This window comes from Saimiri boliviensis, chromosome 13, assembly GCF_048565385.1.
Source record: "Saimiri boliviensis isolate mSaiBol1 chromosome 13, mSaiBol1.pri, whole genome shotgun sequence".
Classification (NCBI taxonomy): Eukaryota; Metazoa; Chordata; class Mammalia; order Primates; family Cebidae; genus Saimiri; species Saimiri boliviensis.
In genome coordinates, this window is record NC_133461.1 from 2,868,227 (window position 1) to 2,873,662 (window position 5,436).

Sequence of the window (5,436 nt, forward strand, 5' to 3'; positions counted from 1 at the left end):
CAGAAAAAAAAAAAGACGGAAAACTCAGGGAACAGAAAAAATAATTGTAGTTAACATTCTGAGATATTCAGGAAGATATGACTTTCACAAAATAAAATCAATATGCTCTAAAGTGGAATAATCAGAGAACAAAAAGCGTTTTAGAGACTAAAATATGCTCATAACTTTTTTAAAACATAATGAAGGAGGCATTCCAGAATGGAGAAGAAGAAAAGAAGAAGAAATCAAGGAGGCATGGAGCGTGAAGGCACCACCCGTGCCACCCCGACCTGACCAACAGCAGACCTGGGCACGGACGGAGAGACAGAAGGAAACTGCCGGAACCGCCGTCTTCCCGTAATTCGCCAAAATGACGCACACAAAGGGAAAGAGGAGAGGCGCTCGGTGCATGTTCTCCAGGCCTTTTAGAAAACATGGAGTTGTTCCTTTGGCCACGTACATGCGAATCTGTAAGAAAGGTGATATTGCAGACATCAAGGGAATGGGTACTGTTCAAAAAGGAATGCCCCACAAATGTTATCATGGCAAAACTGGAAGGGTCTACAATGTTACCCAGCGTGCTGTTGGCATTGTTGTAAACAAACAAGTTAAGGGCAAGATTCCTGCCAAGAGAATTAATGCGCGTACTGAGCATATCAAGCACTCTAAGAGCCGAGATAGTTTCCTAAAACGTGTGAAGGAAAATGATTAGAAACAGAAAGAAGACAAAGAGAAAGGCACCTGGGTCCAACTGAAGCGCCAGCCTGCCCCACCCAGAGAAGCGCACTGTGTGAGAACCAATGGGAAGGAGGCTGAGCTGCTGGAACCTATTCCCTATGAATTCATGGCATAATAGGTGTTAAAAAAATAAATAAATAAAAGACTTCTGGACTGTTAAAAAATAAAAAATAATAATAAAAAAAAAACAAATTGCCAAAGAAATCCCAGAAGGAGGAGAATCTCTGGAGCAGAGACGCACTGCACCCGGGCGGCCCAGCGGCCCTGTCTCAGAACAGCAGTGAGAGGAGAGACTTCCATCACAGATCCAAAGACGAAAGGAGGTTTTCAGATTGAAAACATTCACTCTGAGACAAGAAGAATTTTGGAAGATTCACGTCCAGAAACATTCTGGAGAAGTTTGAGAACAGCGAGAGAAAATGACAGCTTCCAGGGAGGGGAAGGGGGAGGAGATGGGAGGGGAGGGGAGGGGAGGGGAGGGGAGGGGAGGAAGGACAAGGGAGAGGACGGGAGGGGGAGGGGAGGGGGAGGAAAGAGGATGAGAGGAGAAGGGGAGGAAAAGGGGGAGGGGGAGGGGAAGGGGAAGGGGGAGGGGAGGGGAGGGAAGGGGAGGGGAGGGAAGGGGAAGGGGGAGGGAAGGGGAGGGGAAGACAGGGGAGGGGAGGGGAGGGAAGATGAGGGGAGGGGAAGGGGAAGGGAAGGGGGAGGGGGAGAAGGAGGGGAGGGGAGGGGAAGGGGAGGGGAAGGGGGAGGGGGAGAAGGAGGGGAGGGGAGGGGAGGGGAGGGGGAGAGGGAGGAGGGGGAGAAGGAGCAAATGAATAATAAAATTAACAAATAAGAAGGGAATTTTAAGGTGGAATTTACAGCTTTATACCTATGGTGCTGAAAAAAATAGAGGTAATAGGAAAATGCACTTTTCCAACCTTTACTTACTTGGAAAGAGGGGGAGCATACGAGCAAGCCCACCACAGAAGGAGAAAATGAAATGCTCTGTGCACACTCCTCATGACCCTGAGACGGTAGACCAGGTGTCATGCTCACAGGGAACTCACCTTTTTTTTTGTTTTTCTTTTTTAATTTAAACTCTTTTGGAGCAAAAAGAAATACAAAAACTTTCTCAAATACTTCTACCAGGTAAAGGTAGGCAAAAATGACCTCTGGACAAAAAAAGAAAGCAATCAACGAAACAATCCCATTGCCATTAGCAGAATATAGCAAGAAGATAAGTGAAAAGTTACCAGAAAAGAGAAGAAAACTGTCATTTTTATGCATATGGAGTGATTATCTAATTGTTTACAGGTATTTAAAAAAAGTAAAGAGTTCATAATGTTAGTTCAGTATAAGATTACCATAAAAAAATAACTTTCCTATGCACTAATCAAAGATTAAATAGATGCTTCTTTGTTTATACAAAATATATAGTCAGGCTGTGAAAACAGACGATAAGCAACAACGAAGACCAAGGTTGTAAATACTCTGTAGTAATTCTCCCAAATGTAATCTATAACCTCAACATACATTCAATCAAATTTCATTGCAATTGTGACTCCAAACTTCATCTGCAAGACAACATTGCAAAAAAAAAAAAAAAGAAAAAGTAACCTAAGAGAATGCTATAAACTAATTTCTTGTGTGGCAAGAAATTAGATATCTCACATGAAATGAACAAATTTCCTGCAAAGGTAAAAACCACCAAATCTGACTCAGGGAGAAGGAGAAAACCTGATCAGGCCTGTAACAGAGGGAGAGTTGTTAAGTTTATTAGTAATTAGATTTAATAATTAAAACTACCCACGAAGAAAATCTCAGGCCTGAATTTTTTAATTCTCCCCAAATATGAAAAGAAATAATAACAATTCTTCACAAATTGTTTCCAAAATAGAAAAAGAGGAAATCCTGCCGGCTCATTTTATGACACCTCTATGACTCTGTGTGGGAAAGAGTTAACATTTCAGGTATGATCGTTGTGGCTGGAAAGATCCGCTTACTGGGTTGGTTCCTGGCTGCCATCTGGGAACCTGGATTTGGGGAGGGTCCCCACCACTGTTAACTGACAAAGGTGGTTCACTGTACCTAAACCGATTCTACCAACAACATGATTTCTGCTAAACACCTGCTTTGAGTCTGGAATTTCAGTCCATGCCAGACAGAGGCTGCCTCCATGATCAGCCCCTGTAGAAACCCAGTCACTGAGTCTCTAAGGACTTCTGGAGGGCTTGCTGGGCCACCAAGAGCGGCTCTGATTCAGCAGGTTGGGGTTGCAGGGTGGCGGGAGCACTTCAGCAGATTCAGAATGGGCATGTCTATTGTGTTTCTGGGGGGTTGTGCTGCTGCTGCTGCTGCTGGTCCAGGGACTGAACTTACAGGGCCAATGATCAAGGCAGTTATTTTACCTCATTCCTTTTTTAAGAGAGCTCATTTCTTGAATATCCCTTTCCATCGTAATCCATCTGACCACAGCTTACACAACTGAATTGGTTTGTTAAATCTGACTACCACAAAGAAATTCTTAAGAAGAAACAATGACCTAGTAATTATGAAGTTACTTTCATGTTATCTAACCTCTAGGATATTTGCCAATATCTAACATGTTCTAACATATTCTAAGTATGACTATATGACTCCACAGTTATCCCAAGTATAATGCTTTTAAGACAAAATTTTAATTGTTTTATCGGGATAGGTCAAAGTGTATATTATAATTAATTTTAAATCTTGTTACGTACCTTCTAAATGACATTTGCAATGTTAAATACATCTGACTCTCTAACAATACTGGAATTCCTTTGACGTCACAGCGCTGTTTGCTCATGCTAGGTTAGGGGCGGCAGACTAAATCCAGACACCGCCACCCGTCTGCTGTGCTGGCAACAAGCCTTCTAACTAACCAAAGCAACTAACGCTTCTGCAATAGCTTTGAGAAGTATGACCACTGAAGGAGAATTTTCCATTTGTCCCCTTCTAAGGTAAGCATATAAATAATCTAAAGCTATTTCTACCTCTGACAAATTAAAACTTATTTCTTCAGCTTTTTCCCATGGTCTAACCCTAATAAATTGTGGCACTGGACTTATCTATAAATCCTTGCAAGGTAATGCCTGCCCAGAAGTAGCTGTAAATAATGCTATCTCAGGGCCGCTAAAAGCCAACTCCACCATTACAGAAACTGGAGATTTCATTGCAGACCTAAGATTTTGTTACAGATGGTCGCTAGTAAATATACATAATTGATTAATATACTTTGAATTGATTTTTTTTAATGATGTGAAAATCATTTTCAAAGAAACTGCATTTTGTTACTTTCAAATACGGCTCTAAATTTATTTTCTTGTTTCTAGTTTTATCCCCTTTAGAATCCAATTCCTCCCCCGAGATAAGAGTGATTTTCCTAAAAACATAAAACATTCTCTTGCATTAAGCCTTCTTGTCCTCAAGATGAAGTTCATCTTAGTCTCTGGGCCTCATCTTCCAGCTTGCCTTCATCCACCTTAACCCTAGACACTCCACACACAACACTGATGCACCTTTTTTTTTCTGTTTTTTTTTTTTTTTTTCAATTTATCGTACACTTTTTAACCTTCTGGATTTTGTATAGACCGTGTCCTTGCCTTACTCATTTCCAGTGACCCTTCAAATCTCAGTTTATAAGACGTGACTTCAGGAAGCATTCTCTTAGCCTGGGCCTGGGTTTAGTGCTCAAATCGTTTTCTTCCATACATCTCTACTTCTTCCATCAAAGAACCTAGGACACTGGATTTCCTGCATATTTGTTGAAATATTCCTCCAGATTGAGAAGAAGTCATTTCTAAACTTATTTACCACTGTTCAGTGCCTACCAGAACATATAAGTGCTCATTGACTATATGCTAGCTGGCTGGCTGGCTGGATGGATGGATGGGATGCATGCGTGGGTGGATGAATGGGTGGGTGGGTGGATGATGGATGAACAGATAAATGGATAAATGTGTGGATGGATTTGCAGTTGAATAAATGGATGGATGGATGGATGGATAGATGGATGGAATTCAATTATATGAAGAATTTCTAAAATGGTGCAGCATCCTACAAAAATCTTAATGGACCTCCTAACTGCTCATATTCTGGCACACCTGAAACTATGATCCCTTTTGTAAGACACCTCAGCTGTTCTTACCCGAGGAACTGGCCAGATCACCCCAGGTGCTTTGGGTGTTACTTGCTCACAGGCACTGTGCCTGGAAAGCTGTGTCCTGGGGAAGCCTCTAGTGGTGTCTCTTGTGCGAATATAAATTGAGTTCGATCAACAACCATTGGCTTGAAGGCAGGAAGTAACAGGTCTCTCTGTGACCCGCCCACATTCTCACTGTGAAAACCTGGCTGCTAAGGGAAAGGTGGGTAAGTTTCTATAGAAGAAAGAAGGAAAGAAGCCAATAAATAAATCTCTTCTCTCTTATTTTTTAATATTAGGCTTACTGAAGTATATATATATATATATATATATATATATATATATATATGTGTGTGTGTGTGTGTGTGTGTGTGTGTGTGTGTTGTGTGTGTGTGTGTGTGTATATATATATATATATATATGAGAGAGAGAGAGAGAGAGAGAGAGAGAGATAGTCTCACTCTGTCACCCAGGCTGGAGTGCATTGGTGCAATCTCAACTCACTGCAACTTCTGCCTTCCGGGTTCAAGCAATTCTCCCTGTCTCAGCCTCCTGAGAAGCTGGGATTGCAG

At 41.7% G+C, this 5,436-nt stretch overlaps 1 pseudogene; it reads left to right on the top strand.

The window, feature by feature from the left end:
* Nucleotides 1-346: 346 nt before the first annotated feature.
* Nucleotides 347-832, top strand: LOC141580925 (large ribosomal subunit protein eL21-like; annotated as a pseudogene).
* Nucleotides 833-5,436: the final 4,604 nt, after the last annotated feature.